Here is a 22,875-nt window from a genome sequence, read left to right as displayed (position 1 = left end):
TCGTGGTCGAATACCACTTTCGGTGCTTAACAGGCAGTTTCTAAGGCCCCGAACTGCGCGTTTTGGCCCCCGAACATTCATTTTGCATCGGTTTTCGTTCATTTTTGGCAGGTACCTCTGTTTCATCACCAGGAAGACCGTAGAAGGGTGGGAGGCCAGCAATTGTCTCAACAACCAGTTTTTACTTCTCCGGCGCCCTCCGACGCACGTTTTTCTCACTTCCGAGCCAATGTTGAACAACCTGGGCCCTTTTTCTTGAACTTTGGACCACATATTTGTGATGTACACACATAGGAGGACCCTAAAAGTTGGTGGCCGGCCACTAATTCCATGTGACCCTTTTGAACCCCTCCTTCTGAGCCAATGTTGAACAACCTGGAGCCACTTTCTTGAACTTTGAAACACATATTTGTGTTGTACACACATGGGAGGACCCTAAAAGTTGGTGGCCGGCCACTAATTCCATTTGACCCTTTTGAACCCCTCCTAAAAATGGCTTGTTCTCTCTCCTGTTTTAGAGTTTCCAAATTCGAACCACAGGGTTGTGAAGAGGAGACCTGGGAGGCCACCTTTTTGTGGTGGCCGGCCACTAAAGCCATTTGACCTTTTTGACCCCTAGCCGGCCGGCTAGGGGGAGTGGCCGGCCGGCCACCTGAAGCTCCAAAAAGTGGCCGGCCATGTTCCTTGCAACACACACTTTACAGCTGTATAGCTGTATCCCCCAGAAAATATCTCAATCCGGGGGATATTTTTTGGGGGAAAACTTACCTCCTTTTCCCCCACCTTTTCCCCACCTTTACACCCTCTTTTTGTTCCATATAACCAGCTGCAAGCCTTTGCATGAGGGGTTAGAAAAATTGTCTTCAAGTCTTGCATCCAAATCTCCCTCTATCTCTCTCATTTTCTCAAAAACATCCAAGTTCTACAGCTCATTTCTTCATCAACACCAAGCACCACCACCACCACTCCATTTCCAGCAGCAAGGAGGGCTTCTCAGAGGCTAAAGGTGCTGCAACTTGGTCCAAGAAGCAACCAAAGAGTGGTCTACAACGGTGAGTTGCCATTTCCCCCTTTTTTGAGCTTATTTTTGCAACATTTATTAGCCATATATTCTTTTTGCTTTGAGCTCCGGCCATAACTGAAAGTGGCCTTCTTTTGAGCTCTTTTTCACTTTTTCTTAAGGGCTCAACCCTGTTTGAGCCCCCCATCTTGCACTTGCTTCAATGTCTTCCTTAAATGCTGTTTTCTTGCATGCTTTGGCAGCCTATTGTGCTTCGGTTTTTAGTCTTTTTATAGTACTAAAAATAGTTTTATTTTGGTCCATTCTTCATGTTTTATTAAGGGCCTTTCATGGTTTGGGACCTCCATATGCTACTTCATGTTATATCCCTCCTTGGTCCCCTTTTCTTGCATGCTTTGGCAGCCCATTATGCTTTCATTTTTGGGCGTTTTACAGAACTAAAAACAGGATTATTTTGAGCCCCTCTTCAACATTGAAGAAGGGCTCAACACTGTTTGGGACCTACATGCTACACTTGCCTTTATATTCCCTCTTTGGTCCCCATTTTTGCATGTTTCGGCAGCCTATCATGCTTCGGTTTTTGGCCTTTTTACAGTACTAAAAATAGTCTTATTTTGGCCCATTCTTCATATTTCATTAAGGGTCTTTGGCCATTTGTGGAATATTTTGTATAGTTTGTGTTATAGCCTCTTTTGAACCTCATTTTGCATTGCATTTCTAGCATGTTTGTATACTGTTTTGGGGTTTTTAGGGTTCTGTAAATATGCATATTTTTGGTCCCTCTTCAATGTTGTAGAAGGGAATTTTTCAGTTTGGGCTGTGCATATACCACTTGCCTCTTTGGCCACCTTTTGGCCCATTTTCTTGCATAAGAGCTTAGCCATATCTATATTTGTTTTTAGGGTTTTTACAGTTCTGTAAATGTGCATATTTTTGGTCCCTCTTAAATGTTGTAGAAGGGAATTTTTCAGTTTGGGCTTTGCATATACCACTTGTTTCATTGCCCTCTCTTGGCCCCTATTTTTGCATGCCATTGTTGCCCTATCCTTGTTTGCTGTTTGGCCATGATTTGTACTGGTAAAATGATTATTTTGGGGCTGCCTTGATTCTTTCTTTTCATTCCATGTACCAATTATGCATGCTTCGTATAGCTGTAGTTCATTCTATGTGCCTAATTTTGCATTTCGGGAGAGATTCCATGCATCGGGTGTGTTTTCGCCTCATTTCGGGGCTGTTTTCCCCCACATTTCAGTACTGAAATTCCATTAGCATGTTTGCATATCATTTTCCATGCTATTGCATTGCGTATGCCATTGCCTCGGTTTGCGTGCCCGTGTGCACGCATTTCGAGGCACTTCATTTTCATCCATCGGCCTCTTATGTGGGTGTGGCTGAGGCTCTCTCATGTTGGTAGAAGCCCATTGTAGACACCCCATTTTTGACCGTCCTCAAGACTTGGACGTCACCGTTTGAACACTCGGTGATTATCCATGTTTGTGTTCGTTTGGAGTTCCCGGAAGCCTCGGCTCGCGCGCTTTGTTTCAGGATCTCCGAACTCGACCGTTTAGTGTCTGGTTTTGCACCGAACACTTGCATCTTGCCCTTGAGAGGCAAGGTGGGGCTTGTAGACCATCCCCACCCATCACTGGCAGTGGCTAGATGCCACCGGCTGGTTTTTGCTGCCACCGGTAATATAGTTTGCCGGCCGGCACTATTTGTTGCCGGTCAGCACTATTTTGTACCGGTCGGCACTTTGTTTGGCCAAGATGGCATTTTTTGCCGGCCGATTGCTGTTCATCTGCTTTTGCAGATATTTTTGGACAGCTGTATTGCTTTTGCTCCCCTCCATACACGTGTATGGAGGGATCTCCCTCTTGCAAAGCTTGTCTTGTAAGCTTTACAAGAGGCATATAGAGAGAAGCTCTCTCTAAGGCAAAAGAGGAGAGCCTTTAGACATTTTTGAGGAGAGAAGACAGAGGAGATCTCTGGTTTTCTAGGGTTAGGGTTAGACATACACAACCTATCTCTCTTTTCCTCTCATTTTGCATACTAGGTGTTTTGTGTCTCATTATTGCACACAAACACCTAGTGTTTCACCTTCCTCTTGGAGCTGAGGTTCTAAAGAGTGTGTTTTGAAGTTTTGGTCTTGGATTCAAGCTCAAGGAGGCCATTGGAGCATCTTTGTTGAAGAAGGCATCAAGGGTGAGAAACTAGTCCATTTTTCCCCCTTTTTTGCATCAATTTTCTACTAGTCTTAGCGCTGTTTTTGTGATTATTGTATAACATAAAAAAGTTCTATTTTTAAGCCCTCTTTATTGTTTATTAAGAGTGTTTTGTTGTTTGAGGGTTGTTGACCACCCTTAGGCCTCAAAAGGCCTCATTTTGAGCCATTTTGTGTTAGCTCCGGGATTTTGGTGTTGAGGTCTCTTCACCACTGAAATCTTGAGGGATTTCAGTGGTGAAGATGATGCTTTGAAGTCCCAAGAAGGAGAGGGCCACCCCCTCTCCTTGTTGTCCTTGAAGAGGACCTATTTTGGCCTCTTAAGGAAGCCTATGCTTGAGTGTGTGTTGAGCATATTTGGTTTGTTTTTCATGCTTATATATCCATGATATAACATGATTTCAAGTTGGTTTTGGAACTCCATGCATGTTTAGCATAGTTGCCATGTAATGCCCTATTTGTGCCTTAACATGTTCTAGGTTGTTAGCCTTTGTTGGAGCATGTTTTAGGCTTGCATTTGTGAAGTTTATGTGCTTATTTTGCCATGTTTTAGCTCTGTCCATAGTCGTTTGGGTTAATCTTTGCATGCATTATATAGCTCATTTGTATTTGGGCTTGTTGGCCTTGAGTATGTGCATGTGTAGCATGCCATCTTTGCATTGTTTTGGTGATTTGGAATCATCCCACATGCTATTTCAGTCCCATTTCCATGCTTGTTTGATTGCCTTGCATGCCTCTTTAATGCTTTGGAAGCATGTGTTGCAATGCTCCATGTTTTGGCCATGGTGTATGCCTTTGTATTTGGGCCACTTAGATGCCATCTAAGGAGTCCTTTGGCCTTGTTTTGACATGCTAAAAATCTGTTTTTAGTTGTTTAATGCATGCCATGTTTGATCATGATAAGTGTAGTTCAATGCATTATTGATTTGCCTTGAACACTTGGACTACTCTTTGCATGTTTTGGCTTAATTTATAACTTGATTTGGCATCATTTTATAACATAATTTTAGGGCTCATGTTGCATGCTAATTAGTCCATGACTCCTCCTTTCAAGTGTGCTTGAATGTTGTTTGATTCATGCTTAAGTGTTGGTCCTTATGTGCATGTGTGTGTGCATGCCATTTAGCCCTCACTTTCTAGCACATTGGCCACTGTTTTAGGCCTATTTTAGAGCTGCCTAATTCATGTATAAGTCCATCTTGCCACCCATTTGCATTGCCATATGTATGCTTGCATGATTGCATAAATGCCTTGCCATGTCATGTCGCATTCCTAGCTTGTATGCCTAGGTTGCATTGCATTTTGCATGCATGCCTTGTTCTTTGAATTGGTGATAGGAATTGGGCCTAATTTGTTTGATTGATTTGCATTGCATTTGAAACCAAAGTTGCATACTTGGTTCTTTGGGCCATCATGCATGGAAATGCGTGATTGGTGGTCCAAGAACCGAGGCACATGTCCCTTTGAGTCATTACAATGATAAGAGACATGGTTGGTGCATACACGCCTTGAAATATGCTGCCATGCCTTGTTTTGCCCTCTGTTGCTGTGAGTTGCAGGTTCTGCAGGAATACTCTGCCGACCGGCAGTGTAATGTGCCGACCGGCAGTGTAATGTGCCGACCGGCACCATTTTCTCTGCCGACAGGTTCAATTTTGTGCCGATGGCCATACAACACTGCCGGTGGAAGTTTCATTCAGCCGGTGATGATCCCCTCTGTCCAAGGATGTAGTCCTGAGGTTTTGACAACCTCCAGAGGAGGAAAGGGAGGAAAACAGAGGCAGCTTGCGCATGGTGGCACGCTTCCCGAGGCATTTTCCTGCTTTAATTAATTTATTTAATTTGTTAATTAAATTAGTTAATTTGTAATATTAATTAGCTTGCGTAGTTAGTTAATTTGTAATATTTATTCGGTCCCTCCGAGCGAGGGTAAATTTGTAATAAGTGTGGGTGAGTGTGTGTATGTCTTCCAACCCCGCTTCTTTCTTCCCTTTTATTTACCTGCTTATGATGGTAGATTAGGGCACATTTATTTTAGTATACCTTATGCTATGCATGCGTGCATTCATGCATTTTGTATTACATGCATTAGGCTCGGTACATCACGCTAACTGCATCAGTACTTCAATTCAAAAATTGAATACGTGATAATTGTGCATTTTCACATGACATGTCTAGGATTAGCCGAGCCTATCTTAGCGACATTTTGTATGCGATGCATTAGGCACTTCATATGGACTTGGATCATGCATGATTGCTAACAAGTTCTTTGTTTTGGCACGGAGTACTATGTAAGTATTTCCGCTTTAGCATATCGCATGAGTGTGAATGTTACCATGACAGCATGCTTAACATGTGGCTAGATGCTTATGTGTTAAACTGTTTTGAATGCCTGTGGGTGAAGGCCGGATTGTTTGAGTTGGAAAAACTCGTTGAAATCCGTATTTTAGCCTACTTGCGAGTAGCAAATTCCAAAGCATTTTCAAACCAAACGGATATGCAATGTTTATTTCCAAATTAGGCAATCTAGTCTATACTTGTTTGCTGTGCGCATAACATAGTAATTCTAGGCTAATAAATGGAATAAGAACACGTAAAGTTTTCAAAAACGGATATCACGGTTAGTAGAGGCCGGTCTTCGGACCGGGCGAAAGGGGTGCTCATAGCTGACCTTCCCCGATCGTACCCAAGCTCCCGAGCCGAGACAACTCCGGTGATTACGGACATGTGGCCTTCGGCACCGAGTCAGGGTTTCCTAAATTCCCCCATTTTAAAATATTTAGGTGGCGACTCTGTATCTGGCAAAGCAGTCCATGTTTGGCACTACTTTTTCAAAAATCTGTTTCTCAAAACGATTTGCCAGATTTGGACTCTTTGGTTCAGATTAAGAACCGTGACACAAATCGAGTCCGAACTGTAGCACGAGGTCCCACGCGGGCGCGGTTACACCCATATCATATTTTCATGTCATTTGCATTGCGTATGTCATTGCCTCGGTTTGCGTGCCCGTATGTACACATTTCGAGGCACTTCATTTTCATCCATCGGCCTCTTATGTGGGTGTGGCTGAGGCTCTCTCATGTTGGTATAAGCCCATATCATATTTTCATGTCATTTGCATTGCGTATGCCATTGCCTCGATTTGTGTGCCCGTATGCACGCATTTCGAGGCACTTCTTTTTCATCCATCGGCCTCCTATGTGAGTGTGGCTGAGGCTCTCTCATGTTGGTGTAAGCCCATTATTGCATTGCATATGCCATTGCCTCGATTTGCGTGCCCGTGTGCACGCATTTCGAGGCACTTCATTTTCATCCATCGGCCTCTTATGTGAGTGTGGCTAAGGCTCTCTCATGTTAGTGTAAGTCCATGTTGCATTCTATATGCCATTTTAGCCATATTGCATTGCCTATGCCATTGCCTCGGTTTGCGTACCCGTATGCACGCATTTCGAGGCACTTCATTTTCATCCATCGGCCTCTTATGTGAGTGTGGCTGAGGCTCTCTCATGTTAGTGTAAGCCCATATCATATTTCCATGTCATTTGCATTGCGTATGTCATTTCCTCAGTTTGCGTGCCCGTGTGCACGCATTTCGAGACATCTCATTTTCACAGCATAGTGCATACTAGGTTGTATCTTAGATCGCATTTATGCATTTCCTCGGTTTGCGTGCCTGTGTGCACGCATTTCGAGACATCTCATTTTTATAGCATTGTGCATGCTAGACTGTATCTTAGTTGCATTCATGCATATCATGCATATTGCATTGTGTTCGGGATAGGAGTTAGCCCGGGCACGGGAAACGAGGTGCGTTTCGTACTTCGAGTGACGGAACGTGTCTCCATCCCTAGTCACCGACACTCCGGATTATCCATGATGGAGTTAGGTTCTTGTTGTGTTTACACGTGCATTCATTCTATATTAAGTTGCACATTTCGACTCCTCTGCCATCATGCATCGATATGCGTGATTGGTGACACGAGGATCGAGGCATACATATATCTGTGAAAATACATTGCCATGCCCCTTTCCTGCTCTCTGTTGTAACAAAATGAAGAATCAGTAACTTTTTGGAGTTTGGCGCGCATTTCAAGAAAAGGTGTAAACAGAGGCTAATTGGGGCATCCCAGTGGATTTCCGCGCAAGGCAGCCCAAACATACATCATTCATCAGAAGCAAGGCAGTCCCTGGCTTGCACGCCAGTTTCATAGCTTTCTTAGTTAATTTGATTAATTAATTAGGAATTTGTATATTATTTGGACTGTAATATTTGGACTGTAATATTCTTTTATTTGGGACTGTATTATTTATTCGGACCCTCTGCGCGAGGGCACAACTGTAATAGTGTGCGTGTGTGTGTTGTCTGTCTTCCAACCCCACGTCTTTCTCCCTTTTATTTATTCGCTTTTGATGGTTAGATTACGGCAGGTTTAAGTTAGCATACAGTATGACAGCATGTTTGCATCATTCATCTGTATTGCATGCACCGGGCTCGGCGCATCATACTAATTGCATTTGTATTTCAATTCCAAATTGAATACATGTTAGCTGTAGCATTCCATATGCCATGTTTAGAATAGCCGAGCCTGCTATAGTTGCATTTTTGCATGTGTTGCATTAGGCATTTCTGTATACTTAGGATTCATGCATGATTTCTAATGAGTTTCTGTTTTGGCTTGGAGTACTCGGTAAGCTTTATGCTTTAGCATCCTTGCATGCGTGTGAGTGACTGCCATGAATAGCATGCTTACTATGAGGCTATATGCTTACGTGATATAACTGCCTGAATGCCTGTGGGTGAAGGTTGGGTTACTTAAATTGGAATAAATCATCAAATGTTTCAAGCCTACCTGCGGGTAGCAAACCATTTTCAAAAAGCGAACATGAAATGTTTTGTTCCAATTCAGGCGATCCAGTCTATACTTGTATGCTGTGCGCATCACATAGTAACCTAGGCTAATAACCGGAATAAGAACTCACAATGTTTTCAAAAATAGATATCATGGTTAGTAGAGGCCGATCTTTGATCAGGCGAGCGGGGGTGCTCACGAAGTGACCTTCCCTAATCGTACCCAAGTTCCCGAGCCGAGGCAACTTTGGTGATGACGGACACGTGGCCTTTTGGCACCGAGTCAGGGTTTCCTAAATTTCCCAAAATAAAATATTTAGGTGGCGACTCTGTATCTGGCAAAGCAGTCCATGTTTGGCACTTCTTTCAAAAATCTGTTTTCTCAAAACGATTTGCCGGATTTGGACTCTTTGGTTCAGACTTAGAACCGTAACACAAATCGAGTCCAAGCTGTAGCGAGGTCCCCCGCGAGCTTGTTACAGTTTCTGGCGACTCTGCTGGGCTGCGTGTTCACTATCAATCTGGGCTGCGTGTTCAGGAAATTAAAGTTTGGGCTGCGTGTTCAACTTTCAATCAGTGTGGGCTGCGTGTTCACTATCAATCTGGGCTGCGTGTTCAGGAAATTAAAGTTTGGGCTGCGTGTTCAACTTTCAATCAGTGTGGGCTGCGTGTTCACTATCAACCTGGGCTGCGTGTTCAGGAAATTAAAGTTTGGGCTGCGTGTTCAACTTTCAACTAGTGTGGGCTGCGTGTTCACTATCAATCTGGGCTGCGTGTTCAGGAAATTAAAGTTTGGGCTGCGTGTTCAACTCTCAATTAGTGTGGGCTGCGTGTTCACGATCAATCTGGGCTGCGTGTTCAGAAAATCAGAGTTTGGGCTGTGCGTTCTACTCTAAGTCAGTGAGTGCTATATGTTCACCATTTTAATTTGGGTTGTGTGTTCGACAAATCAGAGTGTGAGCCGTGTGTTCATTTCTTAACTAATGTGTGTCGTGCGTTCGCAATCAATTAATGAGCCGAGTGTTCAGAAATTCAAGTGTTTAAGCTACATATTCAGGATGCAAATAAAGTACTATGTCATAAGCTAAACTGTGTGTTCAAGCATGGCAAAGGCACGAAATGCACGAAAAAATGCAGAAAATGAAGTAAATACCTCTCGGGCCTCATGGGAGAGGTGATGCTCTGGCTCTAGGAGAAGCAAATCCTCAGGTGCTCGCTTATCAAAATCAGTGAAATGACGGAAAACGGCACGAGGAAGGACATGTGCTGGTGGAGCGTACCTCCCGGGAATAAAAGGTCGGACCCTCAGGGGCAAAGTCATGGGATCAAAATCGTCCCCGGCACCCGGAAAGCCTCCGCCATGGGGAGAATTACCCGCCATTTTCAGAAAATCTGCAAAAGGAGCAAAAATGAGCGAAAATGAGCCAAAATTGGAAAAAGTCAACAAAAGTCAACTCTCGGGAAATGAAAAAGTCAACAAAAGTCAACTCCCGAGAAAATCTTCCAAATATTGAGACAAACTCACCTCAAGTGGCGAAAATGAGAAAAGAAGCTCCGAAACCAAAATTTAATCAGTACAAGGTGCTTGAAACTGAATATTTTTGCGAAAACAACTTGCGTGGGGCGTTGGAAAACGCGTATGGAACTCAGATCTGGAGAAGAAAGTGGTGTAGGAGGCAAGGGAAGAGAAGATCTCGGCTGCATTTATAGGCCCAAAGTCTTGGGATGAAGGAGCATAAAGAAAGGAGGTGAAAGGACCAAAATGCCCTCGGATTTGGGCATATGGCCGGCCGGCCACCTTTTCCAGCCGGCCAGCCATTTCCATTTTGGAAAACCGGCCGGCCAGCCATTCTCTTTTTGTAAAACCAGCCGGCCACCTCCCATCCCTCATAAAACTGGCCGGCCATGTCCCCCACATGCCCACCTAGCTCTCTGCAAATTTTGAGGAAGATTGGAGCTCCCGGGACCTGAAAAAGTTCAAGGAAAGTACACTTCCGGTCGCGAAATTGCTCCGCCGGAACGTCAGCTTCAAGTTCTGACATGTGTCTCATCATTATTCATCAAAACCAAGATGTATCCTTTTGAATATGTTGTAGTCTTTCCAGGAAATTGAATCGAAGGCCGTCATCGAAGTCGTCTTCGCCGAAACACGCGTTTCCTTGCTCGTTATTTCGTAACGAACGGGCACCCTGATTTAGGCTCGTTTTGCACTATCATGCACATAACTTGCATTCTCATGAGCATACTTGTATTATTATGCACATTTCTTGATGTTGCCATACTTCTGTGCTTGAGCATGCGTTGTCACGCATGTTCCACTCTTGCATTGCGATGCATTCACTCACCGGCACTGCGTGTGTCAAACTTTCAGAATCACATTAAATATATGTTGGTAGCATATTGTACTTGTTGAAATTTCTCTCTTTTGCAGGCACGATATTGTATGTACGGTTCATTTGAGGCTGGTGCGACCAGACGAATCGCGCAGGTATCGTATCTTCTCCGTGTGAGACGTGGCGGGGATTGAATAATCCTCCGCATTCTTAACTGCATGAAATGTAGTTGTTGCTTTGCATTCTTGCTTAAAACTGTTGCATCTATTTGCGAATACTTGCTTCATTACAGCTTGCTGCATTTGCATGATCATTGAGTTATGTCCGGCTTCTTGCATATCGCTTTGCATTTTGCCCCCCCTGCCTGCGAGCACGTCTCTGTTTATCTTGTGCGTTTGTCTAAGTCTTCGGCCTTGTCAAAAATGGGTCGTCTCTGGGCTTTGACATTCACTCCCGTCACTTATGACTTTCGAGTTCTGTCAAAGAGGGGCAACTGTAGACACCCCATTTTTGATCGACCTTAAGACTCAGACGTCACCGATTGAGTGCTTGGTGATATTACATAATGTGCTCGTTCAGAAGTTTCAGAGTCACGGCCGTGAGCCCTGCCTCCGGACTTCCGAACCCTCTTCTGTGCCTTGCCTCGGTTTGCGAACCAGACTTGGTTTTCTCTGTTTCTTTTCCTGAGGGGAGGGAGAGGTCTCGTAGACCATCTCTCAGTGGCCGTGGGCTACATTTTGTGGCTGTAGGCCATTTTGCCCATTTCGGAGCCCGGTTTCCGGTTTTCAGAGCCGTCCGGCCGTGTGCCTCGGTTCGGGACCGCTTAACCATCTCCATTTGCTCTGATTTTTGGCATACATCTTATTTACTCCTTTTTGAGGGACACTGAGGTCTGAGAGACCAACTTCGTGGTCGAATACCACTTTCGGTGCTTAACAGGCAGTTTCCGGGGCCCCGAACTGCGCGTTTTGGCCCCCGAACATTCATTTTGCATCGGTTTTCGTTCATTTTTGGCAGGTACCTCTGTTACATCACCAGGAAGACCATAGAAGGGTGGGAGGCCAGCAATTGTCTCAACAACCAGTTTTTACTTCTTCGGCGCCCTCCGACGCCCGTTTTTCTCACTTCCGAGCTAATGTTGAACAACCTGGGCCATTTTTCTTGAACTTTGGACCACATATTTGTGATGTACACACGTAGGAGGACCCTAAAAGTTGGTGGCCGGCCACTAATTCCATGTGACCCTTTTGAACCCCTCTTTCTGAGCCAATGTTGAACAACCTGGAGCCACTTTCTTGAACTTTAAAACACATATTTGTGTTGTACACACATGGGAGGACCCTAAAAGTTGGTGGCCGGCCACTAATTCCATTTGACCATTTTGAACCCCTCCTAAAAATGGCTTGTTCTCTCTCCTGTTTTAGAGTTTCCAAATTCGAACCACAGGGTTGTGAAGAGGAGACCTGGGAGGCCACCTTTTTGTGGTGGCCGGCCACTAAAGCCATTTGACCTTTTTGACCCCTAGCCGGCCGGCTAGGGGGAGTGGCCGGCCGGCCACCTGAAGCTCCAAAAAGTGGCCGGCCATGTTCCTTGCAACACACACTTTACAGCTGTATAGCTGTATCCCCCAGAAAATATCTCAATCCGGGGGATATTTTTTGGGGGAAAACTTACCTCCTTTTCCCCCACCTTTTCCCCACCTTTACACCCTCTTTTTGTTCCATATAACCAGCTGCAAGCCTTTGCATGAGGGGTTACAAAAATTGTCTTCAAGTCTTGCATCCAAATCTCCCTCTATCTCTCTCATTTTCTCAAAAACATCCAAGTTCTACACCTCATTTCTTCATCAACACCAAGCACCACCACCACCACTCCATTTCCAGCAGCAAGGAAGGCTTCTCAGAGGCTAAAGGTGCTGCAACTTGGTCCAAGAAGCAACCAAAGAGTGGTCTACAAGGGTGAGTTGCCATTTCCCCCTTTTTTGAGCTTATTTTTGCAACATTTCTTAGCCATATATTCTTTTTGCTTTGAGCTCCGGCCATAACTGAAAGTGGCCATCTTTTGAGCTCTTTTTCACTTTTTCTTAAGGGCTCAACCCTGTTTGAGCCCCCCATCTTGCACTTGCTTCAATGTCTTCCTTAAATGCTGTTTTCTTGCATGCTTTGGCAGCCTATTGTGCTTCGGTTTTTAGTCTTTTTACAGTACTAAAACTAATCTTATTTTGGTCCATTATTCATGTTTTATTAAGGGCCTTTCATGGTTTGGGACCTCCATATGCTACTTCATGTTATATCCCTCCTTGGTCCCCTTTTCTTGCATGCTTTGGCAGCCCATTATGCTTTCATTTTTGGGCGTTTTACAGAACTAAAAACAGGATTATTTTGAGCCCCTCTTCAACATTGAAGAAGGGCTCAACACTGTTTGGGACCTACATGCTACACTTGCCTTTATATTCCCTATTTGGTCCCAATTTTTGCATGTTTCGGCAGCCTATCATGCTTCGGTTTTTGGCCTTTTTACAGTACTAAAAATAGTCTTATTTTGGCCCATTCTTCATATTTCATTAAGGGTCTTTGGCCATTTGTGGAATATTTTGTATAGTTTGTGTTATAGCCTCTTTTGAACCTCATTTTGCATTGCATTTCTAGCATGTTTGTATACTGTTTTGGGGTTTTTACAGTTCTGTAAATATGCATATTTTTGGTCCCTCTTCAATGTTGTAGAAGGGAATTTTTCAGTTTGGGCTGTGCATATACCACTTGCCTCTTTGGCCACCTTTTGGCCCATTTTCTTGCATAAGAGCTTAGCCATATCTATATTTGTTTTTGGGGTTTTTACAGTTCTGTAAATGTGCATATTTTTGGTCCCTCTTAAATGTTGTAGAAGGGAATTTTTCAGTTTGGGCTTTGCATATACCACTTGTTTCATTGCCCTCTCTTGGCCCCTATTTTTGCATGCCATTGTTGCCCTATCCTTGTTTGCTGTTTGGCCATGATTTGTACTGGTAAAATGATTATTTTGGGGCTGCCTTGATTCTGTCTTTTCATTCCATGTACCAATTATGCGTGCTTCGTATAGCCGTAGTTCATTCTATGTGCCTAATTTTGCATTTCGGGAGAGATTCCATGCATCGGGTGTGTTTTTGCCTCATTTCGGGGCTGTTTTCCCCCACATTTCAGTGCTGAAATTCCATTAGCATGTTTGCATATCATTTTCCATGCTATTGCATTGCGTATGCCATTGCCTCGGTTTGCGTGCCCGTGTGCACGCATTTCGAGGCACTTCATTTTCATCCATCGGCCTCTTATGTGGGTGTGGCTGAGGCTCTCTCATGTTGGTATAAGCCCATATCATATTTTCATGTGATTTGCATTGCGTATGCCATTGCCTCGGTTTGCGTGCCCGTATGCACACATTTCGAGGCACTTCATTTTCATCCATCGGCCTCTTATGTGGGTGTGGCTGAGGCTCTCTCATGTTGGTATAAGCCCATATCATATTTTCATGTCATTTGCATTGCGTATGCCATTGCCTCGGTTTGCGTGCCCGTATGCACGCATTTCGAGGCACTTCATTTTCATCCATCGGCCTCCTATGTGAGTGTGGCTGAGGTTCTCTCATGTTGGTGTAAGCCCATTATTGCATTGCATATGCCATTGCCTCGATTTGCGTGCCCGTGTGCACGCGTTTCGAGGCACTTCATTTTCATCCATCGGCCTCTTATGTGAGTGTGGCTAAGGCTCTCTCATGTTAGTGTAAGTCCATGTTGCATTCTATATGCCATTTTAGCCATATTGCATTGCGTATGCCATTGCCTCGGTTTGCGTACCCGTATGCACGCATTTCGAGGCACTTCATTTTCATCCATCGGCCTCTTATGTGAGTGTGGCTGAGGCTCTCTCATGTTAGTGTAAGCCCATATCATATTTCCATGCATTTGCATTGCGTATGTCATTTTCTCAGTTTGCGTGCCCGTGTGCACGCATTTCGAGACATCTCATTTTCACAGCATAGTGCATACTAGGTTGTATCTTAGATCGCATTTATGCATTTCCTCGGTTTGCGTGCCCGTGTGCACGCATTTCGAGACATCTCATTTTCATAGCATTGTGCATGCTAGACTGTATCTTAGTTGCATTCATGCATATCATGCATATTGCATCGTGTTCGGGATAGGAGTTAGCCCGGGCACGGGAAACGAGGTGCGTTTCGTACTTCGAGTGACGGAACGTGTCTCCATCCCCAGTCAACGACACTCCGGATTATCCATGATGGAGTTAGGTTCTTGTTGTGTTTACACGTGCATTCATTCTATATTAAGTTGCACATTTCGACTCCTCTGCCATCATGCATCGATATGCGTGATTGGTGGCACGAGGATCGAGGCATGCATATATCTGTGAAAATACATTGCCATGCCCCTTTCCTGCTCTCTGTTGTAACAAAATGAAGAATCATAAACTTTTTGGAGTTTGGCGCGCATTTCAAGAAAATGTGTAAACAGAGGCTAATTGGGGCATCCCAGTGGATTTCCGCGCAAGGCAGCCCAAACAGACATCATTCATCAGAAGCAAGGCAGTCCCTGGCTTGCACGCCAGTTTTATAGCTTTCTTAGTTAATTTGATTAATTAATTAGGAATTTGTATATTATTTGGACTGTAATATTTGGACTGTAATATTCTTTTATTTGGGACTGTATTATTTATTCGGACCCTCTGCGCGAGGGCACAACTGTAATAGTGTGCGTGTGTGTGTTGTCTGTCTTCCAACCCCACGTCTTTCTCCCTTTTATTTATTCGCTTTTGATGGTTAGATTAGGGCAGGTTTAAGTTAGCATACAGTATGACAGCATGTTTGCATCATTCATCTATATTGCATGCACCGGGCTCGGCGCATCATACTAATTGCATTTGTATTTCAATTCCAAATTGAATACATGTTAGCTGTAGCATTCCATATGCCATGTTTAGAATAGCCGAGCCTGCTATAGTTGCATTTTTGCATGTGTTGCATTAGGCATTTCTGTATACTTAGGATTCATGCATGATTTCTAATGAGTTTCTGTTTTGGCTTGGAGTACTCGGTAAGCTTTATGCTTTAGCATCCTTGCATGCGTGTGAGTGACTGCCATGAATAGCATGCTTACTATGAGGCTATATGCTTACGTGATATAACTGTCTGAATGCCTGTGGGTGAAGGTTGGGTTACTTAAATTGGAATAAATCATCAAATGTTTCAAGCCTACCTGCGGGTTGCAAACCATTTTCAAAAAGCGAACATGAAATGTTTTGTTCCAATTCAGGCGATCCAGTCTATACTTGTATGCTGTGCGCATCACATAGTAACCTAGGCTAATAACCGGAATAAGAACTCACAATGTTTTCAAAAATAGATATCATGGTTAGTAGAGGCCGATCTTTGATCGGGCGAGCGGGGGTGCTCACGAAGTGACCTTCCCTAATCGTACCCAAGTTCCCGAGCCGAGGCAACTTTGGTATTGACGGACACGTGGCCTTTTGGCACCGAGTCAGGGTTTCCTAAATTTCCCAAAATAAAATATTTAGGTGGCGACTCTGTATCTGGCAAAGCAGTCCATGTTTGGCACTTCTTTCAAAAATCTGTTTTCTCAAAACGATTTGCCGGATTTGGACTCTTTGGTTCAGACTTAGAACCGTAACACAAATCGAGTCCGAGCTGTAGCGAGGTCCCCCGCGGGCTTGTTACAGTTTCCGGCGACTCTGCTGGGCTGCGTGTTCACTATCAATCTGGGCTGCGTGTTCAGGAAATTAAAGTTTGGGCTGCGTGTTCAACTTTCAATCAGTGTGGGCTGCGTGTTCACTATCAATCTGGGCTGCGTGTTCAGGAAATTAAAGTTTGGGCTGCGTGTTCACCTTTCAATCACTGTGGGCTGCGTGTTCACTATCAATCTGGGCTGCGTGTTCAGGAAATTAAAGTTTGGGCTGCGTGTTCAACTTTCAACTAGTGTGGGCTGCGTGTTCACTATCAATCTGGGCTGCGTGTTCAGGAAATTAAAGTTTGGGCTGCGTGTTCAACTCTCAATTAGTGTGGGCTGCGTGTTCACTATCAATCTGGGCTGCGTGTTTAGAAATCAGAGTTTGGGCTGTGCGTTCTACTCTAAGTCAGTGAGTGCTATATGTTCACCATTTTAATTCGGGCTGTGTGTTCGACAAATCAGAGTGTGAGCCGTGTGTTCATTTCTTAACTAATGTGTGTCGTGCGTTCGCAATCAATTAATGAGCCGAGTGTTCAGAAATTCAAGTGTTTAAGCTACATATTCAGGATGCAAATAAAGTACTATGTCATAAGCTAAACTGTGTGTTCAAGCATGGCAAAGGCACGAAATGTACGAAAAAATGCAGAAAATGAAGTAAATAGCTCTCGGGCCTCATGGGAGAGGTGATGCTCTGGCTCTCGGAGAAGCAAATCCCCAGGTGCTCGCTCATCAAAATCAGTGAAATGACGAAAAACGGCACGAGGAAGGACATGTGCTGGTGGAGCGTACCTCCCGGGAATAAAAGGTCGGACCCTCGGGGGCAAAGTCATGGGATCAAAATCATCTCCGGCACCCGGAAAGCCTCCGCCATGGGGAGAATTACCCGCCATTTTCAGAAAATCTGCAAAAGGAGCAAAAATGAGCGAAAATGAGCCAAAATTGGAAAAAGTCAACAAAAGTCAACTCTCGGGAAATGAAAAAGTCAACAAAAGTCAACTCCCGAGAAAATCTTCCAAATATTGAGACAAACTCACCTCAAGTGGCGAAAATGAGAAAAGAAGCTCCGAAACCAAAATTTAATCAGTACAAGGTGCTTGAAACTGAATATTTTTGCGAAAACAACTTGCGTGGGGCGTTGGAAAACGCGTATGGAACTCAGATCTGGAGAAGAAAGTGGTGTAGGAGGCAAGGGAAGAGAAGATCTCGGCTGCATTTATAGGCCCAAAGTCTTGGGATGAAGGAGCATAAAGAAAGGAGGTGAAAGGACCAAAATGCCCTCGGATTTGGGCATATGGCCGGCCGGCCACCTTTTCCAGCCGGCCAGCCATTTCCTTTTTGGAAAACCGGCCGGCCAGCCATTCTCTTTTTGTAAAACCAGCCGGCCACCTCCCATCCCTCATAAAACTGGCCGGCCATGTCCCCCACATGCCCACCTAGCTCTCTGCAAATTTTGAGGAAGATTGGAGCTCCCGGGACCTGAAAAAGTTCAAGGAAAGTACACTTCCGGTCGCGAAATTGCTCCGCCGGAACGTCAGCTTCAAGTTCTGACATGTGTCTCATCATTATTCATCAAAACCAAGATGTATCCTTTTGAATATGTTGTAGTCTTTCCAGGAAATTGAATCGAAGGCCGTCATCGAAGTCGTCTTCGCCGAAACACGCGTTTCCTTGCTCGTTATTTCGTAACAAACGGGCACCCTGATTTAGGCTCGTTTTGCACTATCATGCACATAACTTGCATTCTCATGAGCATACTTGTATTATTATGCACATTTCTTGATGTTGCCATACTTCTGTGCTTGAGCATGCGTTGTCACGCATGTTCCACTCTTGCATTGCGATGCATTCACTCACCGGCACTGCGTGTGTCAAACTTTCAGAATCACATTAAATATATGTTGGTAGCATATTGTACTTGTTGAAATTTCTCTCTTTTGCAGGCACGATATTGTATGTACGGTTCATTTGAGGCTGGTGCGACCAGACGAATCGCGCAGGTATCGTATCTTCTCCGTGTGAGACGTGGCGGGGATTGAATAATCCTCCGCATTCTTAACTGCATGAAATGTAGTTGTTGCTTTGCATTCTTGCTTAAAACTGTTGCATCTATTTGCGAATACTTGCGTCATTACAGTTTGCTGCATTTGCATGATCATTGAGTTATGTTCGGCTTCTTGCATATCGCTTTGCATTTTGCCCCCCTGCCTGCGAGCACGTCTCTGTTTATCTTGTGCGTTTGTCTAAGTCTTCGGCCTTGTCAAAAATGGGTCGTCTCTGGGCTTTGACATTCACTCCCGTCACTTATGACTTTCGAGTTCTGTCAAAGAGGGGCAACTGTAGACACCCCATTTTTGATCGACCTTAAGACTCAGACGTCACCGATTGAGTGCTTGGTGATATTACATAATGTGCTCGTTCAGAAGTTTCAGAGTCACGGCCGTGAGCCCTGCCTCCGGACTTCCGAACCCTCTTCTGTGCCTTGCCTCGGTTTGCGAACCAGACTCGGTTTTCTCTGTTTCTTTTCCTGAGGGGAGGGAGAGGTCTCGTAGACCATCTCTCAGTGGCCGTGGGATACATTTTGTGGCTGTAGGCCATTTTGCCCATTTCGGAGCCCGGTTTCCGGTTTTCAGAGCCGTCCGGCCGTGTGCCTCGGTTCGGGACCGCTTAACCATCTCCATTTGCTCTGATTTTTGGCATACATCTTATTTACTCATTTTTGAGGGACACTGAGGTCTGAGAGACCCACTTCGTGGTCGAATACCACTTTCGGTGCTTAACAGGCAGTTTCCGGGGCCCCGAACTGCGCGTTTTGGCCCCCGAACATTCATTTTGCATCGGTTTTCGTTCATTTTTGGCAGGTACCTCTGTTTCATCACCAGGAAGACCGTAGAAGGGTGGGAGGCCAGCAATTGTCTCAACAACCAGTTTTTACTTCTCCGACGCCCTCCGACGCCCGTTTTTCTCACTTCCGAGCTAATGTTGAACAACCTGGGCCATTTTTCTTGAACTTTGGACCACATATTTGTGATGTACACACATAGGAGGACCCTAAAAGTTGGTGGCCGGCCACTAATTCCATGTGACCCTTTTGAACCCCTCCTTCTGAGCCAATGTTGAACAACCTGGAGCCATTTTCTTGAACTTTAAAACACATATTTGTGTTGTACACACATGGGAGGACCCTAAAAGTTGGTGGCCGGCCACTAATTCCATTGGACCCTTTTGAACCCCTCCTAAAAATGGCTTGTTCTCTCTCCTGTTTTAGAGTTTCCAAATTCGAACCACAGGGTTGTGAAGAGGAGACCTGGGAGGCCACCTTTTTGTGGTGGCCGGCCACTAAAGCCATTTGACCTTTTTGACCCCTAGCCGGCCGGCTAGGGGGAGTGGCCGGCCGGCCACCTGAAGCTCCAAAAAGTGGCCGGCCATGTTCCTTGCAACACACACTTTACAGCTGTATAGTTGTATCCCCCAGAAAATATCTCAATCCGGGGGATATTTTTTGGGGGAAAACTTACCTCCTTTTCCCCCACCTTTTCCCCACCTTTACACCCTCTTTTTGTTCCATATAACCAGCTGCAAGCCTTTGCATGAGGGGTTAGAAAAATTGTCTTCAAGTCTTGCATCCAAATCTCCCTCTATCTCTCTCATTTTCTCAAAAACATCCAAGTTCTACACCTCATTTCTTCATCAACACCAAGCACCACCACCACCACTCCATTTCCAGCAGCAAGGAGGGCTTCTCAGAGGCTAAAGGTGCTGCAACTTGGTCCAAGAAGCAACCAAAGAGTGGTCTACAGGGTGAGTTGCCATTTCCCCCTTTTTTGAGCTTATTTTTGCAACATTTCTTAGCCATATATTCTTTTTGCTTTGAGCTCCGGCCATAACTGAAAGTGGCCATATTTTGAGCTTTTTTTCACTTTTTCTTAAGGGCTCAACCCTGTTTGAGCCCCCCATCTTGCACTTGCTTCAATGTCTTCCTTAAATGCTGTTTTCTTGCATGCTTTGGCAGCCTATTGTGCTTCGGTTTTTAGTCTTTTTACAGTACTAAAACTAGTCTTATTTTGGTCCATTCTTCATGTTTTATTAAGGGCCTTTCATGGTTTGGGACCTCCATATGCTACTTCATGTTATATCCCTCCTTGGGCCCCTTTTCTTGCATGCTTTGGCAGCCCATTATGCTTTCATTTTTGGGCTTTTTACAGAACTAAAAACAGGATTATTTTGAGCCCCTCTTCAACATTGAAGAAGGGCTCAACACTGTTTGGGACCTACATGCTACACTTGCCTTTATATTCCCTCTTTGGTCCCCATTTTTGCATGTTTCGGCAGCCTATCATGCTTCGGTTTTTGGCCTTTTTACAGTACTAAAAATAGTCTTATTTTGGCCCATTCTTCATATTTCATTAAGGGTCTTTGGCCATTTGTGGAATATTTTGTATAGTTTGTGTTATAGCCTCTTTTGAACCTCATTTTGCATTGCATTTCTAGCATGTTTGTATACTGTTTTGGGGTTTTTACAGTTCTGTAAATATGTATATTTTTGGTCCCTCTTCAATGTTGTAGAAGGGAATTTTTCAGTTTGGGCTGTGCATATACCACTTGCCTCTTTGGCCACCTTTTGGCCCATTTTCTTGCATAAGAGCTTAGCCATATCTATATTTGTTTTTGGGGTTTTTACAGTTCTGTAAATGTGTATATTTTTGGTCCCTCTTAAATGTTGTAGAAGGGAATTTTTCAGTTTGGGCTTTACATATACCACTTGTTTCATTGCCCTCTCTTGGCCCCTATTTTTGCATGCCATTGTTGCCCTATCCTTGTTTGCTGTTTGGCCATGATTTGTACTGGTAAAATGCTTATTTTGGGGCTGCCTTGATTCTGTCTTTTCATTCCATGTACCAATTATGCATGCTTCGTATAGCCGTAGTTCATTCTATGTGCCTAATTTTGCATTTCGGGAGAGATTCCATGCATCGGGTGTGTTTTCGCCTCATTTCGGGGCTGTTTTCCCCCACATTTCAGTGCTGAAATTCCATTAGCATGTTTGCATATCATTTTCCATGCTATTGCATTGCGTATGCCATTGCCTCGGTTTGCGTGCCCGTGTGCACGCATTTCGAGGCACTTCATTTTCATCCATCGGCCTCTTATGTGGGTGTGGCTGAGGCTCTCTCATGTTGGTATAAGCCCATATCATATTTTCATGTGATTTGCATTGCGTATGCCATTGCCTCGGTTTGCGTGCCCGTATGCACACATTTCGAGGCACTTCATTTTCATCCATCGGCCTCTTATGTGGGTGTGGCTGAGGCTCTCTCATGTTGGTATAAGCCCATATCATATTTTCATGTCATTTGCATTGCGTATGCCATTGCCTCGGTTTGCGTGCCCGTATGCACGCATTTCGAGGCACTTCATTTTCATCCATCGGCCTCCTATGTGAGTGTGGCTGAGGCTCTCTCATGTTGGTGTAAGCCCATTATTGCATTGCATATGCCATTGCCTCGATTTGCGTACCCGTGTGCACGCTTTTCGAGGCACTTCATTTTCATCCATCGGCCTCTTATGTGAGTGTGGCTAAGGCTCTCTCATGTTAGTGTAAGTCCATGTTGCATTCTATATGCCATTTTAGCCATATTGCATTGCGTATGCCATTGCCTCGGTTTGCGTACCTGTATGCACGCATTTCGAGGCACTTCATTTTCATCCATCGGCCTCTTATGTGAGTGTGGCTGAGGCTCTCTCATGTTAGTGTAAGCCCATATCATATTTCCATGTCATTTGCATTGCGTATGTCATTTCCTCAGTTTGCGTGCCCGTGTGCACGCATTTCGAGACATCTCATTTTCACAGCATAGTGCATACTAGGTTGTATCTTAGATCGCATTTATGCATTTCCTCAGTTTGCGTGCCCGTGTGCACGCATTTCGAGACATCTCATTTTCATAGCATTGTGCATGCTAGACTGTATCTTAGTTGCATTCATGCATATCATGCATATTGCATCGTGTTCGGGATAGGAGTTAGCCCGGGCACGGGAAACGAGGTGCGTTTCGTACTTCGAGTGACGGAACGTGTCTCCATCCCCAGTCAACGACACTCCGGATTATCCATGATGGAGTTAGGTTCTTGTTGTGTTTACACGTGCATTCATTCTATATTAAGTTGCACATTTCGACTCCTCTGCCATCATGCATCGATATGCGTGATTGGTGGCACGAGGATCGAGGCATGCATATATATGTGAAAATACATTGCCATGCCCCTTTCCTGCTCTCTGTTGTAACAAAATGAAGAATCAGAAAATTTTTGGAGTTTGGCGCGCATTTCAAGAAAAGGTGTAAACAGAGGCTAATTGGGGCATCCCAGTGGATTTCCGCGCAAGGCAGCCCAAACATACATCATTCATCAGAAGCAAGGCAGTCCCTGGCTTGCACGCCAGTTTTATAGCTTTCTTAGTTAATTTGATTAATTAATTAGGAATTTGTATATTATTTGGACTGTAATATTTGGACTGTAATATTCTTTTATTTGGGACTGTATTATTTATTCGGACCCTCTGCGCGAGGGCACAACTGTAATAGTGTGCGTGTGTGTGTTGTCTGTCTTCCAACCCCACGTCTTTCTCCCTTTTATTTATTCGCTTTTGATGGTTAGATTACGGCAGGTTTAAGTTAGCATACAGTATGACAGCATGTTTGCATCATTCATCTGTATTGC

Source organism: Camellia sinensis, chromosome 8, assembly GCF_055761805.1.
Source record: "Camellia sinensis isolate YWXY chromosome 8, ASM5576180v1, whole genome shotgun sequence".
Classification (NCBI taxonomy): Eukaryota; Viridiplantae; Streptophyta; class Magnoliopsida; order Ericales; family Theaceae; genus Camellia; species Camellia sinensis.
Note: the sequence above shows the minus strand (reverse complement) of the source record.